The sequence below is a fragment of the Plecotus auritus genome, assembly GCF_963455305.1.
Source record: "Plecotus auritus genome assembly, chromosome: 2".
Classification (NCBI taxonomy): domain Eukaryota; kingdom Metazoa; phylum Chordata; class Mammalia; order Chiroptera; family Vespertilionidae; genus Plecotus; species Plecotus auritus.
The window spans coordinates 126,558,587-126,579,748 of NC_137771.1; positions in this window are offsets into that span (position 1 = coordinate 126,558,587).

Consider the following 21,162-nt stretch of genomic DNA (forward strand, 5'->3'; position numbering starts at 1 on the left):
AGAGGAGGAAAGTTGGGGGCGACCAAGCCTGCAGGGAAGGGCAGTTGTGGGGGATGAGGCCTGCAGGGGAGAGCAGTTGGGGTGAACCAGGCCTGCAGGGGAGGGCAGTTAGGGGGAAACAAGTTGTCAGGGGAGCAGTTAGGCATCAATCAGGCTGGCAGAGGGTGGTTAGGGGGTGATTAGGCTGGCAGGCAGAAGCGATTAGGGGCAATCAGGAAGGCAGGCAGGTGAGCAGTTGGGAGACAGCAGTCCTGGATTGTGAGAGGGATGTCCGACTGCCCGTTTAGGCCTGATCCTACTGGGATCGGGCCAAATAGGCAGTCGGACATTCCTTGAGGGGTCCAAGATTGAAGAGGGTGCAGGCTGGGCTGAGGGACACCCCCCACCTGTGCACGAATTTCATGCACCAGGCCTCTAGTAGAAGATAAATAAATCCCAACAAAAATGGCTGCAGCCACGGAGCAAGCAGGAGGCAATGGAGGAAGCCAAGCTTTCCACCCTCCCTGGCCTTCTCTGGCTTCCACTCAAGGCTACAAATTTTCAATTATAGAAGATAAATAAGTCCCAGATACCAGGACCTCTACTTGGGTCACCAGGGGGCATGGTAAGCCTTCAAACCACCACAGGCCCCTCTCCCTGGCTGCCTCACACCCCAAGGGAACCCCCACTCTGATCCGGGACACCCTTCAGGGCAAACCAGCCGGCCCCCACCTGTGCACCAGGCCTCTATCCTATCTAATAAAAGAGTAATATGCAAATTGACCATCACTCCAACACACAAGATGGCTGCCTGTATGTGGACACAAGATGGCCACCAGAAGATGGCCAGGAGGGGAGGGTAGTTGGAAGGGACCAGGTCTGCAAGGGAGGGCTTTTGAGAGCGATCAGGCCAGCAGGGGAGGGCAGTTGGGAGGGACTAGGTCTGCAAGGGAGGGCAGTTGGGGGCAATCAAGCATGCAGGGGATGGCAGTTAGGGGTGACCAGGCTGGCAGAGGAGGGAAGTTGGGGGCGACTGGGCATGCAGGGAAGGGCAGTTGGGGGGGACCCATGCCTCCAGGGGAGAGCAGTTGGGGGGGACCAGGCCTGTAGGGGAGGGCAGTTAGGGGAATCAGGTTGGCAGGGGAATGGTTAGGGGGTGATCAGGCTGGCAGGCAGAAGTGGTTAGGGGCAATCAGGAAGGCAGGAAAGCAAGCAGTTGGGAGCCAGCAGTCCTGGATTGTGAGAGGGATGTCTGACTGCCCATTTAGGCTCGATCCCCGTAGGATCGGGCCTAAATGGCAGTCAGACATCCCTTGAGGGGTCCCAGATTGGAGAGGGTGCAGGCTGGGCTGAGGGCCACCCGCCCCCTGTGCTTGAATTTTGTGCACCGGGCCTCTAGTAACATATAGAACAATATATTTGTCCTTTTAAAATTTTTTAAATATATATTTTAGTGATTTTTTACAGAGAGGTAGGGAGAAGGATAGAGAGTTAGAAACATTGATGAGAGAGAAACATCAATCAGCTGCATCCTGCACACCTTCTACTGGGGATGTGCCCTCAACCAAGGTACATGCCCTTGACCGGAATTGAACCTGGAACCTTTCAGTCCGCAGGCCAACACTCTATCCACGGTTAGGGCTGTCCCTTTAAAATTTTAATTTATTCTCAATAAATGTTGCTGGTAATTTGGACAGATATGTACAAAAAAAATGAAATTATATCATCTTCTTACACCATACACAAGAATAAACTCAAAATGTATTACAAACTTAAATGTAAGGCTTGATACCATAAAAATCATACGGGAAAATATAGGCAGTAAAATCTCAGATATTTCTCACAGCAATATTTTTTCTGAGCTATCTGGATGAAAAGGATGAAGGGATTAAGCAAAAAAAACAACACACACATACAGAAAACTCATGGACAAAGACAATAATATGGTGATTACCACAGGGAAAGGGAAGTGGAGGGAGGTAGAAGATGGTAAAGGAACAATAAATGGTGATGGAAGGAGACTTGACTTTGTGTGGTGAACACACAATACAATGTACAGATTATGTATTACAGATTTGTACACTTGAAACCTATGTAATTGTCACCCCAATAAATCCAATAAACTTTTTTTAAAATATGTTTTTTATTTTTTTCAGAGAGGAAGGGAGAGGGAGAAAGATAGAAACATCAATGATGAGAGAGAATCATTGATCAGCTGCCTTTTGCACAGCCCTCACTGGGGATCAAGTCTGCAACCCAGGCATGTGTCCTGACCAAGAATTGAACTGTGACCTCTTGGTTCATAGGTCAACACTCAACCACTGAGTAATGCTGCTGGGCCAATAAAGATCTTTTAAAAAGAAAAATATTTTAACTTTCTTTGGGGCTTGATTAAAAACTCATAAAGTCTGTTTACATAGTCAGATTTTTACCCTTATCTACATGCAGATTTGCATATATTACTTTGGCCCTTTTTAAAATGATAACATTAATAATGAAGATATAAAATATAATGTAGTTATAATGTTTTATTTTACTACAGCTGTTTCTACTTTCTTAATGTCTGTTGTATATTAGAGATTTTGGAAGTTACCTTATATGTGTTATCTTATTTCATATATTTGTTTTTAATTAAAACTAAATTGATAAGTAATTTTATCTTAAATGACATTTTTCCTAAGTCAAGATAGGAGAAAAAGAGTTCTTAAACTTTGAATTCTATATGTAAAGAAAATTCGAAAGTATAAATGCAAACAGCTGTAATATTATTAGCATATATTCTTTTGAATATTCATGATGAACTACAAATAGCCCTTGTGTACATAATCGGACTTTCTACTCAAGTTAAGAGAAATGTATATACTAGTACATGAAATGAAAATCAGTTTTGTTCTGGAGAATGCCCCATAGTATCAGTTAAACTATTAAAAAATATAATATTACTAGATATTTCTATATTTATGTATATACTAGTGCCCCGGTGCACGAAATTTGTGCACAGGGGGTGGTGTCCCTCAGCCCGGCCTGCACCCTCTCCAATGTGGGACCCGTCAAAGGATGTCCTACTGCCAGTTCACAGGTATCGGGCTTAAACCGGCAGTCAGACATCCCTCTCGCAATCCGGGACTGCTAGCTCCTAAACACTCACCTGCCTGCCTGATTGCCCCTAACCACTCTGCCTGCTAGCCTGCTGGCCTGCTCGCCCCCAAATGCCCCCCCCCGCCAGCCTGATCACCCCCAACTGCCCCCCATGCCAGTGTGCTCACTCCCAACTGCCCCCCGTGCCAGTGTGCTCACCCCCAACTGCCCCCCTGCTGGCCTGCTAGCCCCCATCTTCCATCCCCATTGGCCTGCTTGCCCCAACTGCCCCCCTGCTGGCCTGCTTACTCCCAACGGCCCTGCACTGTCCTGATTACCTCCAACTGACTCCCACTGATGGCCTGCTCGCCCCAACTGGCCCCCCCTGCTGGTCTGCTTACCCCCAACAGCCCTGCTTCCCACCAGCCTGATCACCCACAACTGCCATTCCATCCTGGTCTGATCACCCACAACTGCCCTCCCATTTTGGCCTCTAACCACCTCTACCTTGTCCCTGCCACCATGGCTTTGTCCAGAAGAACGTCTGGAAGGTCTCCTGGAAGGTGTCCCAGTCTAATTAGCATATTACCCTTTTATTAGTATAGATAGAGGTCTGGTTCATGGGTGGGGGCCGGCTGGTTTGCCCTGAAGGGTGTCCCGGATCACGGTGGGGGTCCCGCTGGGGTGCCTGGCCAGCCTGGGTGAAGGGCTGATGGCCGTTTTCAGACTGGCCATGCCCCCTGGTGACCCAAGCTCACAGCCCCTCCTTTTTTTCTTTCTTCTTTTTTTTTTTTTTTTTGTTCAGCGCCTCCTTGAGCAGAGGTCAGGGCCGGCTGGAAGCAGGTATCTGGGATTTATTGATCTTCTATAATTGAAACTTTGTAGCCTTGAACAGAGGCCAGGGCTGGCCAGGGAGGGCCGAAAGCTTGGCTTCCTCCATTGCCGGGGAAACCCAAGCCTCCTGCTCGCTCCGTGGCCGCATCCATCTTTGTTGGGTTAATTTGCATACTCACTCCTGATTGGCTGGTGGGTGTAGCGGAGTGATGGTTAATTTGCATGTTTCTCTTTTATTAGTGTGGAAAACTTTCCTGTTGGTGGCTATTCAAAAGAGCCCTTAGATGATTCCTTTCAAAGAAATAATAATTCCATAATCTGTTCTGTAAGTCTAAGATGTTGTGAACTAGGTTCTCTTAAAATAAAATATTCCTTATTTTATTCTGATTACCAATTCATACACAAAAGAAAATTGTACTTTTAAAATATTTGCTTTATTATAATTTGAAGCATTTGAATGATGTAGAAATATTTTAACTTTGTAATTCTAGATCAGGGGTGGGCAAACTTTTTGACTCGAGGGCCACAATGAGTTCTTAAACTGGACCAGAGGGCAGGAACAAAAGCATGGATGGAGTGTTTGTGTGAACTAATATAAATTCAAAGTAAACATCATTACATAAAAGGGTACGGTCTTTTTTTTTTATTTCAATAGTTTTATTCATTGCAAACATTTTAACAATAAGAATGTAAACACTAATTATTATAATTTGAAACTTCAAAAAATGGAGGAATCATAGCACAATAACATACCTTATATTGAAGATGGCAAAGGCAAAATAAAATTGCCTAACAAAGGAAAGGTACAAAAGCCTTTCAAATTAAACTTAAATATAATAAAATAATTTAAAACTAAAACAAATAGAAAAGAACAAAATGTGTAAACAGTAAATGCAGTTAGTGACCATGGTAGCGTTACTGATACCGCATCAGTATCAGCAAAAAAATGCAGCCGCAGCATGGCTAGTGTGACATGTCCTCTGTGTGTCTTTTTCCCTGCTGCGTGCGTCCGCAGTGGGAAAAAAAAACTGCAGTGGATACAAGCCCTAAAAGCTGAAAGTCTTTGTTGTTTTATTAACAAGTCATTGTGATGTACAGAATGTGGGAACAGGAAAAAATTGTGTTTGAGTAGAGCTCTTAATCTTACCTCAGAAAGGCTCTGATACTGTGCTCTCCAGGGGCGTGTCTCCCTACATCACCACGATAACGTGTCTACGCATTCCCAGGGTGATGTCGGGAGATGCGTCCGCGGGCATTACAAGGAGCCTCTGGAAGATTGAGAGGTTGTTCCTTCTGCTGAATGGGCGGATATAAATCCGCCCACTCAGAAGAAGGAGCTGTGCGGTGTTTCCCGTGTTGCCATGTTAACACTGCTGCTGGTGAAGCAGCGGAGGGGAGAGCAAGAGAACCCTCCACTCTTTCAGCTCCGCGGGCCGGATAGAACAGCTGAACGGGCCGGATCTGGCCCGCTGGCCGTAGTTTCCCCATGGCTGTTCTAGATAGTTAAATAATAAATACCTTAGTAAAATAAAATACTTTTTTTTTCTTTCTTGGTCAACTGGGATTTAACAATATTGAAATTGTAAATAAAATAAAGTAGAGGGAAAATAATAAAATAATAATAAATAACATTACTATTATTTTGGAATTTACAAAAGATTTCATTTGATCCCCATAGTTATCTCATAAATTAGGTATTAATCCTTTCTTTGCTTTAGACTTTAGCCATCTGAGCCTCAGAAAAATTAAGTAACTTGTCAAAGTCTGCTGACCTAAGGAAATATAATGAGGTTAGAATTAAAAGAATACCTTAGAGTTCGGGGGGGGGGGGGGGGGAGGGTGATGGCAGTTGACAGGACTGCAGGGTGGAGGAGAGAGTGACAGAGTAAAGAAGCGAGTGGATCATGAGTGGACGTGTGTGGTTAGTATGTGGGTGAGTGAGGACAGATAGATATTTCAGGAGTCCCAGGGACTGGCAGATCAGGGTCCTCTAGATGGGGAGCCCTTGCTACCACCACGGGCACCCCCACACCAGCTCGGCTTTGGCACGGAAAGCATGCCATCTTGTAGAGGGGAGCAAAGGAGGCCAGCAGTGCTGCCACACCACATCCGGACTGACCCCAGTCAGCACCCCGGACCTGTGCAGGGAGCCACTTGCCAGCCATAACCCGTGTGGAACCACCACCGTGCCCTGGCAATGAGCAAGGCGGTACCAGGACATGGGTCCCAGACATCTTCAGTGAAAGTGCAGCAGACAGCCCTCCGGAGCCCAGCCTCCTAACCCGAGCCCAAACCCAGCATCCCAGGATCTCATGCTTCGGTTCCTTGTGCTGTGAGTGCAAGCCACGGGTTCCCACTCCCCACTCCATCCCTGATGCCAATACTGAACCTCAGCCGGGTGTGGCCTACACCCCTGCCCAGACAGAGCCCTAGGCAGGCGAGCGCCCCGCCCCTGGCACAGACTGAGCGCACTCCGCTGCCAGGTTAGGCAGAGCCCTCACAGGCGAGCGCCCAGGCCCCACATAGACTGAGCGTGCTCCACCACCAGCACAATACAAATACCCTTTCTTTCAGTTTATAATACTCTGTTTCTCTTTTCCTTATGAGATCTCATAAGCAGAAACTTTATCCTCTATATTTTTATCATAAATCAAAGTTTGTTTCTGACAATTTAGGTATACTGTAAGATGATCTAGGCTTTTTTTTTTTTTTTTTTAAATCCTCACCTGGGGATATATTTATTGAAGAGAGAGAGAGAGAGAGAGAGAGAGAGAGAGAGAGAGAGGTGAGAGAGAAACATTGATCAGTTGCCTCCTATACATGACCCGACTGGGGATTGGACCACTCCTTATGTATGTGCCTTCACCAGGAATTGAACCTGCAACCTTTTGGTGTAAGGGATAATGCTCCAATCAACTGAGCCACCCAACAGGGCTAAGCTTTTTAAAAAATATGATTCTCACTTCCTTTTGAGTTCTCATTAGCAAAGACATTAACATTCATATTTCTAATAATAGTTTCTTCAAGGCAATTTACATTTTTTTCTTACATGCTCTTCATAATTTTTCCAGCATTTTCCCATTACCCAATTCTAAAGCCACTTCTGATCTGAAGGTTAGAAGCCCAAAATGAGTCTTTCTGGGCTAAAATCAAGGAGTGAGCAGGGCTGGTTCCTTTGGGAGACTTCACACACACACACACACACACACACACACACACACACACACACAAATCTATGTTTGTCTTGCTTCTTCCAACTTCTACGGACAGTCAGCGCCATCTCCCAACTCCCCTCCTTCTCTTGTCACATCACCTCCTGCTCTTTAGTCAGATCTCTCTCTGCCTCCTACTTATAATAAGGACACTTGTGATTTCACTGGGCACATTCATATAATCCAGAATAATCTCCCCATCTCTAAACCTCTTACTTAATCACATTTACAAAGTTTATTTTACTAAATAAAGGAACATATTTATAAGCCTAAGGATTCAAAAGGTGACATTTGGGATGGGGTGGGGGCTTTGTTCAACGTACCACAGTTTGATATCACCTGCATTGATTTTCTGTCTTACTATTTTAGTCAACTGTGAAAAGTAATTATAGTTTTTCCAGAAACTTAATATTATAAGCTTATTAATAACAATTTATTCAAACTTTCTTTTATTTTTTAGAGATGTAATAATGTTCTTATATAAGAGAATTTGGTACAATACAAATAACTTGGAGTTTAAAAGAAGTTGTGACAATGTATGGACAAAGCTGACTCTATCTTAAAAAACTGACTTCATCCTGACGCTAATCTGCCAGCTTTACTGCAGAGTGAATGAGCCCGACCGCTGACCTCCTCCACTTCCCCCAGGTGGACTCTGGAATGTGTACAGAGGTTTCAGGCTCGTCTTGACCTTTCCTTCCTCTGGGGCAAGGAGCCCTAGATATTATCTATCTCTTAGCTCTCCCTGGCACCAGGGCCTGATTTTGTTCTCTCCTTGACTTCTCACACATTCCTTTCCTAGCTGAAGGGGGATAAGGGAAGATGGTCGAAGGTGAAAATTGCAGAGATCTGAATGTCCTATGACCACCCATGCCCATTACTGTATCCAAGTTTTCTGTTAAACCCATCACCCAACAAGCTTGTCCTTTGGTCTCTTGGCTGCTTTGACATTTGGAGGCCACTTCGCATATATGGCCTTTTCACAGAACAGATACTTAGATTATGCAGAAAATGTTTCTGATAGTCAAGATGTGAAATCATCGGTTAAAGATGATTCATTATGTTGCTTTTCCAAGTACAATTTGTCAGAGTGCCTCATATTTTGCTAGATAAGGAAAAATAAAGATGTGGCCAAAAAGCTTTTGTTAGAGATGAGATACTTGCTTCACTGTTGACCATTGACCTTAATTAAGAAAGATAAGGCCATTGTGGAAGCAAGCTTCACTTTTTATAAATGTGGAAATCACACTCTGTATATATGCCTATGTTGAGAGAAGACATACTGCATACCTACAAAGGAGAAGTTTGAAGACCTTCCCCCACCCCCCCAGATTTTTAGGAAACCTAAAGTAAGTTTCAAAAAATAGATAAAATGCACAGTTGGCGCTACCCTCAAAGCCAACTAGTTTTCTCATATATGTAGTACAACCACAAAGTTATGAGTCTGGTTCCAAAAACTACAAAGGAATATTACTTTCATTTCTTTTTAGACACTCGATGCCTGAAAAAGTTAATGCTTTAATTATGTTGGTGATTGAGTGGTAACAAAATACAGCCAGCTTTTAAATCAGCATCCTCAGAGTCAAACTCTGATCCCCACCTATTATATCCAATTGCCCACCAATTTCTGTCCCATCCCATTCATATCCACTTCCACTAGCCTGAGTCAGTTCAGTGAAACTGCTCCCAGTACATATTCAATAGCATCCCATTTAGCCTTCCTCCCCAGGTTTGTTTTGTGGTCTTTTTTAAAAAATATATTTTATTGATTTTTTACAGAGAGGAAGGGAGAAGGAGAGTTAGAAACATCGATGAGAGAGAAACATCAGTAAGCTGCCTCCTGCACACCCCCTACTGGGGATGTGCCCGCAACCAAGGTACATGCTCTTGACCAGAATCGAACCAGGGACCCTTGAGTCCGCAGGCCGACACTCTAGCCCAAGGGTGGGCAAACTTTTTGACTCGAGGGCCACAATGGGTTCTTAAACTGGACCGGAGGGCCGGAACAAAAGCATGGATGGAGTGCTTGTGTGAACTAATATAAATTCAAAGTAAATGAGCGGAGGGGAGAGCAAGAGAACCCTCTGCTCTTTCAGCTCCGCGGGCCAGATAGAATAGCCGAACGGGCCGGATCCGGCCCGCGGGCCTTAGTTTGCCCACGGCTGCCACTGAGCCAAACTAGTTAGGGCCTTCCTCCCCAGTTTTGCTCAGCTTTAATCCATGCTCTAAATAGGGACTCAAATAATTTTTTCCTGAAATGCTAATTTAATTATTACACCTTTATCCTCAAAATTTTACACGATAACTTTAAGTCCAAACTTCCTAATTTAGCATACCCTTGGTGGCACACTTAACAATGCATGGATTAAATGGCACATTTCGGTAAGGAAATTTATCCAAAGATCTCATATAACATTTCCTTGGTCAAATTTTAGGCAAGTTGGGATATGAACATGAATACATTAAACTCTTCCTTAAGCTTTCTGCTCTACTATTGTCCCTGCATCACCCCAAAACTTTGCTTCTATCTATTGCGTACTTAGCATACTTCTTAGCTTTCTCCTGACTAGATATTGGCTTTTTAAGGAAAGAATCATGTTCCCAAAGTATATAATATTGTATCTGGCACAGAGTTAGGTCTTCACTTAATGTTTCTTGGATAAATAAATACTTTCAGAGTTTGTTTTTTCCTCCAATATAGTGTAACCAGAGAGCAGTGATTTGTATGCTAAGAATAAGAAGGCAAGTGAATAAAAGGATCAAAATTAACAAGGAGAACCTAAGTGCTAAACCCATCAATTACAAAATTTAGGTATAGTAGTCAAGTTTTATAGTGGCTTACAATTTCTTCCTAGATCTATGTTTTAAAATTGTATATATGACAGATGAGGAATTGTGCCTTAAATGGGTAGTCTGATTTAATTTAGGAATTGATAACTGAAAAAGCTTACAATAACATATTTTTAGCCAACTGTGTGTGTGTGCATATTGTGTAATTAACAATGTAAGATAAAAATTCAACAATCTGTGTAGAGCTAATTTAATTTAATTTAAAATATACAATTATCAATATAAAAATACAAATACTATTGAATAGATTCTATTGATTGATTATAAGAAGAAAAAATATATACTTTGAACAGTTAGTAAGGATAAAATAGGTAGTCATGCAGACAGGAAAAAAGTGTGTAAGTCTCCAAGAATTTGTGGGGAAACAGACAAATTATGAAAGAACTATGATATGCCTTAATTTTTTTAACTGAACCTGTGAAGTTATTCAAGATCACAATGGGAGTTTGCCTAATGAGTTTAAAGTTTTAGCAAGGGTTACATGACCCACATGATTTATTGATGCAGGAGCAGTGTTTTATGGAAAATGTATTATATTATAATGAGAACAACCAAAGGAAATCAAGTAAGTAGTATGAATAGTTGAGCTATGTATTGTCTAGATAGTTCAACCTTTGTTGAATATCTGAGAGAATTTGGGAAGAGCTTTGTGCTACAGGTTAGAATTAATTATATATAAAAGTTTATTTTGAACCCGCATGCTTTAAAGCGTTTCTAGGTAGAGCACATACCCATTTTTTTTTCTCCCAATAACTTTGCTATAATTGGGCATTGACAATTTTTTCATGTAGTTACCTAACATATATTGTGTGTCCAATCCTGCTGGTGACCACCTCTGTGAAGATGAATTTGGGAGTGGGAAAGGAACAGCGGCTCATTCTCTTGGGCGTTGTGCAAGCAGGCCTGTGATGGGAATAACTATAGAAGCCAATGCTTATTATTACTCAGGAAATCTGAAGCCATGTAGAGAGGGTAATGGGTCTAGTGCAGGGAGCCAACAAAGACCTATTACAAATTATGATCAGTTTGTCATTGTTCAAGATAATCCCAGTTTACTTTCTATGCCTAAATTAGATCCATGTCTTAGAGCCAGCAACCATCCAGATGGTAGTAGTTCTTTGGGACTTGACATTATTTTAAAAGGTCACCACAGGCAAATTATAACAGGCACCTCATTCTTATCACAAACAAAACATCTGTGATCTTGCCCCAATTTTGAATCATTGATGAGGCAGTTTCCCAAGACAACTTCTTGCCAACTTTCTAGGTGAACTATGTGAACTATTAATTTTCCTATTAAATACTCTCACATGTATTATATATAAAGGCCCATAATGCTTCTAGAATATTGTCAGTTAAATTTGAGTGAAAAGCTCTTTTTAGAAACATGCCATAGATTCACTTAGAGTAAAATTATTCAAGAAATATTTCCTTTATAAGATGTATTTTCTTCCTTGAAATGTCACTGCATCTCTGCAAGCATACAACATTTACTCTGGTGCCTCAAAAGTATTTTATGCCAAATAAATAAATAAATAAATAAATAAATAAATAAATAAATAAGTAAATGTAATATATATAATGTTTAAATTATGTTTCAGAAGTTGCTTTCTCTTTTCAATACTACAGAGTAAAAAGTGCATTAAAAGTGTGAATTAGTTACACATTCTGTCATTGTATCCCCCATGTACTTTCATACACAAAATATATATACATATGTAAATATATATACAAATATATATATATATTTGCATATATTACATGTGTACATAATGAAAATACATTGTACTGACATATGTTACATGTATATGTTATGGGAAGAGACACGTTGGGAAATAAAAATGTATCTTTTATTTCACCATCTTAAGATATTTGTTACTATTTTGCCAAGCCAGTAATAATTGATGCTCATACTGAAGATTTAAAGGCCATTAATTATTAACTAAGAGTTAAATTATGCCCAGTATAGGTTCATAGGTTGATGCTAAACCATTGAGCCACACTACATTGGCCAGGCTAGGCTTTACTTTAGTGAATTTTATTCATTTATTTAATTGCTTCTTTCCATGTATCTATTTGAGTAATTATAAAACTCCCTGATTAGAGGTAAGTTTTGTTCTGAACCCTAGCCCTATAACTAAAGTCTGGCTTCTTTGTTTTATTTGTGCTAATAAACTCTTCCACCACTTCCAAAGAGATGCTGGGACTTTACTCTATATTGTTCCCCCCGTAACATATTTTCTTGAGAGGGACAACTCATCCACTTGGCTGCTGAGTATTGCTCCTGTAGTAAAAATCATTCTCTGTACCTCTTTGATGGCTGTCATTGTAGTTTATTTTATATTAAAATTACTAGAGGCAACCCAATGTCTGTCTAAAGCAAAACTGCAGTTTTAGGAACCACCTGTCTACAATCTAGATTTTTTTGTGTGTGTGTGTGTTTGTGAAGTCTCCCAAAGGAACCAGCCCTGCTCACTCCATTTTTTTTTTATTTGGAATCACCTAGATGTGTGGTAAAAAATGTGAATTTCTGAAGTGGGACCTGGGAACCATTTTCACTTATGCAGTCTAAAGTGTAGCCTCATTTGACAGCCACTGAGTACTTCTAGAATATAAGCACCCTAAAGGACACACATGAATTTAATCTCAGGTGGAACTCAATGAACTTTCATTTCCCATCTCATAACTCCAACCTCAAGAACATATATAGGCCATAGTGAAGGGCTATAGAGTTTTTGGACAAGAGAAATGAGGAGGCCTTCCATATCAAGTGCCATTTTTTTGTTTGGAAAAATTCTTTCATTACTTTCCTTGGAACTCTTGAAAATGTAGATAGCATCATCTTCCACTTTGAAGGGGATCTTCAAGCCACAATTGGAATTGAGACCTATCAGAATTATAGTATATCCAGATGGATGGAGATAGACGGTAGATTTGTTAGGTTAGATCTACTTTGAATTTTGTGGGAAAACCTTGTTTTCTTTCCTTTATTTGTGACTGATTCTACTACTCATTCAAATGGTAAGATTTTGAGGATTAAAATTATTTTGGAGACTGAGGATTTTAGTCTCTTTCTGAGTGTCAATCTGATCCCACAAATGGTTTAAGTCCAGTTAGAGTAAGAGAACACAAAGAGATTCAGGCCAACACCTGGTCAATAATCAAGTTTTCCCTGAAGTGTCTTCCACATAAAGATATCCATTGGGAACTAACTTTGCAGTTGCATGATGATTTTAAGAATCTGGGATTTAATCATCTTTGTCTCTTGTATACATTCAGCTAATACTTAACATACTGCCTTGTACTTATGCCTATGCTTTAATGAATACTTTTTGAATGAATGAAAAAATAATTTTCTTTATTGACTCTTCATGTGTAATGTTTCTGACCTCTTTAAAAAGTACTTCATTTATTGAAAAAGTTTGAAATCATAATTTCCTCCCTAACTGGGCTCATCTGATATTTGCAGGCAAGTAAGCTTCCACATATGGATTGTGACAGTTATGAAAATAGTAAATCTTTTAGTGTTTGGCATTTGCCCAGCTTGATTTTCAAATCTGATTAAAAACAAAACAAAACACAGATAGCTGGATAGCTACATAGAGGCCAACCTCCTTAGCCTAGTCATAAAAAAAAAAGATATTTGAGAACATTTTGGCCAAGAGTTCAAATTCTTGATTAAAAACAGACATATTTTCTGTTTATGCATTAGTAATTTTTGTTGTTCACAGGGGAAAAAAATGACTCACCATGATAGTTAATTGGTAAACAGATGGAGAAGACTTTTATGCAGTCTTTGTTTTCTTTTTAAAGAAGTAAAAGGTCATTTTCTTCTCCAACTTAAAGTGATTGAGAGCAATATAATAGATGTGGTTAATTTCATCTTTTGGAATGATATTGTTTGAAATAAAAAGAGGTGAAGCAAGAATATTTGGACATATATTACATATAGTTTCAAATTATATATATTATATATATATATAATTTATATATATAAAATATATATATTAAATTATTATATATAAAATTTGAAACTATATGTAATATATATATACATATGTGTGTGTGTGTGTGTGTGTGTGTGTATATATATATATATATATATATATATATATATATATATATATATGTAATGGCCAGAACATAAACTAAAATAAATTTCAAAAATCTCTAGAACAATAATTTGACCATTTAGGATACTGAGCTCATTAGTATGTAGTAAATGAGCAAATCAGAATTTCAAAATGTGTATTCTCTGGAAATGTCATTTTTTAAAAGTAGCAACAGGTATTATTCAAGACAGAAGCTCTGTGGTCAAATACATTTGGGAGAAACTAGTTTAAGCAAGTCAGACAAATTTCTTTGTTGCAGTAATTCTCAGAACATTATAAGTGTTAATTTGGATGGTGCTATACAGATAATATATATTCATACAGTACACATATATACCAGATTTCAAGTGCATCTATTTTATTCTTAGCAATCAAGGTTCTGTAGACCATACTAAGGAAAACTGACATATTTCTCAATTCACACATTAAGTCTTCAAGATTGCACCGTGCATTGGTATTCACTAATGAGTAGAATAAGTAGTATTTAACTGGTCTGGAAATGTTAAACAATCTGAGCAAATGAATCATGTACTGATTTCTATTTGAATTCTGGTTCACCTTTCTCTTTTGTCTAAACTGTAGAAGAAAGTTATCATTAAAATGTGTTTTAACTTTAACCTAGAAAACTTTGTCAGCAGGAGAGAGAAATAAAGAGCTTTATTTTCACCTTGAAAGCATACTAGGGTAAAACTCTGGTTAATAAAATACTTAGATTCTTGATGAAAGAAATCATTGTAACAATAATATCCATCATCATTATTATTTCTTCAGAAAGAGAATTGGCCTCTGGGTATTCTTAGACTAATCCCATCTGCCACCACAAAATTTGGTCTTTGAAGCAAATGTATTAGGTATTTCCTGGTTCACATCCCCAGATAATAAAGAGCTTCATTAAGTATAGAAATCTTTCTATACCCTCTGCCTCCCAGTGGTTTAATATATAAAAGCTTGCAATAGACACAGAAATTATATTTACATTATCAAATCCACATTGTTGTATAATCAGTTGTGTGAGAATAATTTAAGGTCACTCTCTACCCAGCAGTTGACAAGGGATAGTGTTTGAATTTGACTTCCTTCTTTGCTTGATTTTGTTTAAAAAGAAACAACAGCAACAACAAAAATGACACAAAACATTTCAAAGCCAATTTTCAAATAATAATAGCTTGCATTTCTATAAGAGCAAAGATGTTCCAGCTGAAAGCTATGCTAACATTAGCTCTTATGATCTTTCCTATCCCTGCAAGGCAGACAAAATCACCTATCTAACAGGGCACACACTGGAAAATGAACTAGATACCTGGGTAGGCTGACAGGGAAAATTATCAGACTGCATAATAGTAGTAATACATAAGTAGGATTAATGTGAGAAAGTCAGTTCAGGCAAAATGCTTTTCTGGCTGTCTGCAAGTCTAGTCTTATTCTAAGGCTCTGGCACTTAAGATCAAGGAAAGATGTAGATGCCTACAGAGGCATCATGCCTGACAATAGTATTTCACTGTGTATTCTTAAATGGGAACTCTAAAATTGCTTTTAAAATTTTCTAATAAGACATAAAACAGATAAAATCTATTGTGGGAATTTTAATTATCTAATTTTTTTTTAACAAAAAGCATTTCTCATGACCTATGTAAAAAGTATAATCCATGACAAGGTTTTGACAAATAATCTGAACAATTGGGCAGAGTATATATATCAAAACATGATGTGAAATTGTTGAGAATTATACTGTTTTGACCCCAAAATTTTAGTTTTATATTTTTAAGGTAAAAAAATAAAATGGCAACTAAATGTTACAGTGAATTACTTCTACAAACTGAAATTTCATCTTTCTTTTCTTTTCATCTAATTTTTCATCTCTCATTTTCTGTATCTTATTGCACTCAACTAAAAGAAGTTGATTCATTTATCAGCACTCATCCCAGAAATCACCCTACTTACAAATCAACACATCATCTGGTTATCTTTTAATGAAAGAGAAAGAGTGCTTTCTTAAGACAACAAAATAACGGGCATGTTTTGATAAAATTTACTACATTAAATTAAAGTCATCTGTATATCAAGGCAATCATGAGCAAAGTTAAAAGACATGTGACTGACATTGAGAAAATTTTTGCAACTTGTATAACAGGCAATATAACAGGCTATATATATAAAAGGCTAATATGCAAAGTGTCCCCTCGGGAGTTCCCCTGGGATACCAGGAATTCGATTGCTCACTATGACGTGTGCTGACCACCAGGGGGCAGCACAGAATGAAGGAAGGCCCCAGCCAGAACCTGGCAGCCGGGGAAAGAAGGCCCTGGCTAGCAGCCAGAAGGCCCCGATTGGCCCTGATTGCCAGCCAGGCCTAGGGATCCTATCCATGCACAAATTTTGTGCACCAGGCCTTTAGTCTATACATATAAAAGCCTAAGTGAAGAGAATGACCAGACAACCAGAACAACAGGTCACTATGATGTGCACTGACCACCAGGGGGCAGACAATCAATGCAGGAGCTGCCCCCTGGTGGTCAGTACACTCCCACAGCAGGAGCGCTGCTGAACTGACAGTCCTATCCCGGTGGCCCACCAGCCTGGTGGCAGCCACTCACTCCCTCAGTAGTCTTGCAGGTCCAATCTCTGGAGAATGTGCCAGACACCAATGGACCAGCGCCGCAGGCATGATGTTGACAGCCCTGCCAGCCTCCTGGAAGTCAGCCTCGGGCACCGCGGCCGCTTTCCTTCTCCAGACACTCCACAAGGAAAAAACAATATAAAAGCAGCCACCAAGTGTCTCCCAACAACTGGTGTGAATGTCAGCGGGACAGATCTGGATCCTGGGCTGGCAAGGGCATCTCACTGCCCACCCAGAGGGCCAGTCGCATCCCGGCCCTCCTCCCCACACACACACCTCTCAGGACTCCACCCATGCACAATTCGTGTACCAGGCCTCTAGTTATTAAATAAAATATACAAAAAACTACAAGTTAATAAGTAAACCTAACAACTTGATAGAAAAATGGACAAAGGATAAGAAAATTAAGTCACAAAATCATAAATACTAACGTTCAATTCCATAGTTGCCATAACAAATTACTACAAACTCAGAGGCTTAAAACAACACATTTATCATGTTACTAGAGGCCCATTGCATGAAATTCATGCAAGCAGAGTCCTTCCTTCCCCCAGCTGCTGGCACCGGCTTCCCTCTGGCACCTGGGACCCGGGCTTCCCTCGGAGACCCGGCTTCGTGTAGAAGATCGTTTGGAAGGACGTTTGGTCTAATTAGTATATTGCACCTTTATTATTACAGATAGTTCTGAAGGTTAGAAATCTAACACAGTTCTCAATGCACTAAAATCACGTCATCAGCAGACTGTGTTCCTTTCTGGAGGTTCTATGGGATAATCTGTTTCCTGTACATTGAGTTGTTGGCAGAATTAAGATTCTTGATGTTGCAGCACTGAGGTCTTTGTTTTCTTGCAAGCTGTACACTGAGAGTGATTCACAGCTTCTGGAGAATGCCACATTCCTGTACTGATGGCCCAACTTCCTCCATTTTTAAAGTCAGCAATGATAGGTAAAGTCCTTCTCACATTGCATTTCTTTGACTCTTCTTCCATCTTTTATGCCTTCAAGAGTTTATGATATTGGGTTAGAAGAACCCAGATAATTCAGGATGACCTTCCCATCTCAGTCTTTATGTTTAATCTGCTAAGTCCCTTTCTCTTTGTAAAGTAAAGGTAACATATTCCTAGGTTCTGGGGATTGGGATAGGAATATTAGTGGGCATCATTTGGCCTATTACAACCAATAAAAAGGATAATTAGTTTAATTTCATTTGTAATCAGAAAATGTAGATTTAAAAAATGAGATGTGATTGAATTAAATTGCATTCAATTGTCAAATATTAAAAATTAAATTTTATGTCATCCATTAAATTGGCAAAAATTAAAAAAAAAAAACATGACAAGGGTTCCCTAAGATGTGGGGCTACATAGACATAATATAGATTGGTATAGGTATAAAACAAATGACAGATGGCCATTTTGACATATATAAATAAAATCTATATATTTTATGGATATATGCTTGCTTTGTTTATATTACAGAAATATTTTTAAAATCCAAAAAATATATCCATCAAAATTATCACAATGATTGCCTCAAGAAGAGAGAATGTAAAGAGAATGTGATTGGGTAATAATCAAAATGAGCTTTATTTTACCTGTAATTTATATTTCTTCTTTATTTTCTAAAGCCTGGAAGCCTAATATGTAAAATAACAAAATAATACTTCTTTATTGTGGGAAGTGCAATGCAAGGTTAGTTTTTATTTATCTATCTATACATTTGGATTTTTTTTTTACTTGTAAAATAAGTATATTTTAAGACAAGAAATATTTAAGACAAGAAATAGGAGATCTCTTTACACAATATACACATACTCACTTATGTATCTTCTAATAATTGTTTAAACCAGGGTCGGCAAACTGGAGCTTTTGGGCCAAATCGTGCTTGATGTCTGCTTATGTAAATAATATATATTGGAAAACAGCCATTGTTAATGTATTTTCTATGGCTGCATTCCTGATACAATGACAGTGTTGGGTCATTGCAACAGAGACTAAATATTTTAGGCCTACTAAGCCTAAAATATTTACTGTCTGGCCTTTTCATCCTCTTTGCTTAGAAGTGATGCCTCATTAGAGCTGGCCAGGAATTGTAGATGACTAGAGCTCATTGTCTAATCATGGGTAGATGGTTACAGAATTATTCATCATCAAGTAAATCAACTAGCTTCTTAAAAGCTGAGAGATTGCAATGTCTGGCTAAGAAAAGTGCTAATAGAATTATTAAATGTATAAGTCACATCTTTGTTTTCAGCCACAAGACTATTATACTTAAAGTTGTGTACTGAAGGGCAGACTTTTATTTGCTTCTTGATTGGAGACAGCTAGTCAACCAAATAATTATGCCCCACTGTGTTTATATAGAGCTCCCTACCCAAGGTGTTTTTTGTTTTCTTTTTAATAAATTCTGTCTCATTTAATCATTTCACCATGTATCTCAATGATAGTATTAATATTCTCATTTTATAAAAGAAACTGATTTTCTAAGAAATTAGATGAAATTACTTGTTTAGTTTATTATATAGATGACTAGACCTCTCACTTCTTGTTGCCTAGCGTGAATTTATTTCAATGTTTTCTTTTCTCTTGAATGAATCTATAAGTAAGATAAATATTTGATGGCTTAGATTGCTGTTTCTTAAAAAGATACAGAATCCTATATAAGAATATGACTTAGTTCCAGGGAAATGAAAAAAAAAAAAAAAACACCTGGAAATAATGTACATACTACTCTTGGTAAAACCAAATTTCTCCAGCCCATTTTAGCCTGTGGGTGCAATTTAAGTCATATTTATGTTACCACTACTTCAGTTCCTCTAGCTTCAAGCTCCTAGTTGTTAAAAAAAAAAAAAAAAAAAAAAAAAAAAAAAGTGTGATTTCTATCACAATTCCCCACTAGTATTGCTGGTATGCGCCACATTGATCATGAACCTGTCAAGGCTTCCACTTACATGGTTTTCTAGGCACAAATCTTTCCCTGGCCCTTTGGGCACCAGTGCAGGTTTTAATTGCTCTATTGTCCTCCTTTATTCAGGGTCCCGCTAATGCTTCCAAGCTTCCATTTTTCCTTCCAATTCCAATGCAGCATGCAATCTCTCGAAAAGGGAAAAGAGTTTATCTGGCTCTCTTTTGATGTTCTTGCAGTAGGGTTTCTAAGGGACCAAAATAAAAGCTTTTTCCGTGTACTTACCTAGTCCATTTTCTCTTCAGGGCTTGCATAGGCCATCAGCTGGTCAGGCTGCGATATATTACTGTGTCCACCACCTCATTGCACATGAGTCCACCATGCTTCTAAGTGCCCAGGCCTTGTAGGTGAGATCTTTGATAGAAGTTCTTATTTCTCTGTTGATTAATTTCTCCTGGGGCCCATTCTAGTTTTTCTTGAAATGGTTTCTGTTATCTCACTTGAATCTGAGGGTCATAACATGTGTAAATCCTAACAGCAAATATGAATAAAAACTAATTTTCTATCCTCTCATCAGAGCTAACTAAAAATTACCTTTCCACCACCTCTGAACTGAGTGAGCCTCAGTTGAATGAAAAATTAGTGAATACAAAAATATATAATTTTGGGAGAAATATTATTACTCATCATGTTCCTTGCTAAAAAAATGATGGTTAAGCCCTGGCTAGCATGGCTCAAATGGGTTGGAGCATAGTCCCAGTCCCATAGAGCAACAGGTGTCAGGTTTGATTTCCAGTCAGGACACACACCCGAATTGTGGGTCCAATCCCTGGTAGGGGTGCATTCAGGAGGCAACTAATCAATGCCTCTTTCTCTCTCCTTCTTCCTCTCTCTAAAAACAATATTTTTAAAAGTTGTTAATGGCTAGGCCATGGTACCCGGGCATATGGTTAAACACTATTCTGTGAAGGTGTTTTTGGATGAGATTTACATTTAAATTGGTGCACTTTGAGTAAAGCATATTGCTTGATTTAATGTGTGTGGACCTGATTTAATCATGGGAGGTGTGAATAGAACAAAAGACTTACTTCCCCCAGCAGAGGGGAATTCTACAGAAGACAGCCTTCAGGTCTTGAACTGCAACACTGATTGTCTTCTGTTTTCTGGATGGATGGCCTTTGGTCTTGATCTGCAACATTGGCTCTTCTGTGGGTCTTCAGCCAACTGGCCCATCTTGCAGACTTTCAACTTTACAGCTTCTGTAATTATGTGAGTCAATTTCTTAAACATCTCCCTCTCTCTTTCTCTATACAGACACACACAGACACATATCTTATCAGTTATGTTTCTCTGCAGGACCCCGTCTGATACATATGACTTATGAAATATGTAGCTAATCAAATATATTTCATTTAAATTACATTTAATTATGTTTACATTTAAAAATTCATATTGAGATATAGGCACTTAATACATTATTAGGATACAACCTTTAAAAAGAAACACATGATAAACATTATCTTGTGATCTTTCAATCATAATGGTAGTCACACTCCAAGATGCATCCCACTGATCCC